The sequence below is a fragment of the Balaenoptera ricei genome, chromosome 16 (genome assembly GCF_028023285.1).
Source record: "Balaenoptera ricei isolate mBalRic1 chromosome 16, mBalRic1.hap2, whole genome shotgun sequence".
NCBI classification, from domain to species: Eukaryota; Metazoa; Chordata; class Mammalia; order Artiodactyla; family Balaenopteridae; genus Balaenoptera; species Balaenoptera ricei.
Genome location: NC_082654.1, coordinates 86941382 through 86941765, shown reverse-complemented (window position 1 = coordinate 86941765; position 384 = coordinate 86941382).

The window sequence follows — 384 nt, the reverse complement described above, 5'->3', positions numbered from 1 at the left end:
GCGGCGGAGCTGCAGGCCCCCGCAAACAACCCAGTTTTTTAAATGGAAAAAGGACTTGAAAAGACCCTTCTCCAGATAAGACATACAAATGGTCAACAAACACCTGAAGAGATGTTAAACATCGTTAGTCACGATGGAAATGCACATTAATACCACAACGCCGTACCCCTCCACAAACACTAGAAGGCCTATAATCAAGAGAATTAAAAATAACAAATTTTGGCAAAAATGTAGAGACATTGATACAGAGTTTCCCATGGGGAAAATGAATCGGTCCAGGAGATGGATGGTGAGAATATTTGTACAACAATGTGAATGTAGTTAATGCCACAGAACTGTATACTCAAAATGGTTTAAATGGTAAATGTTACTTTTAATCACAAT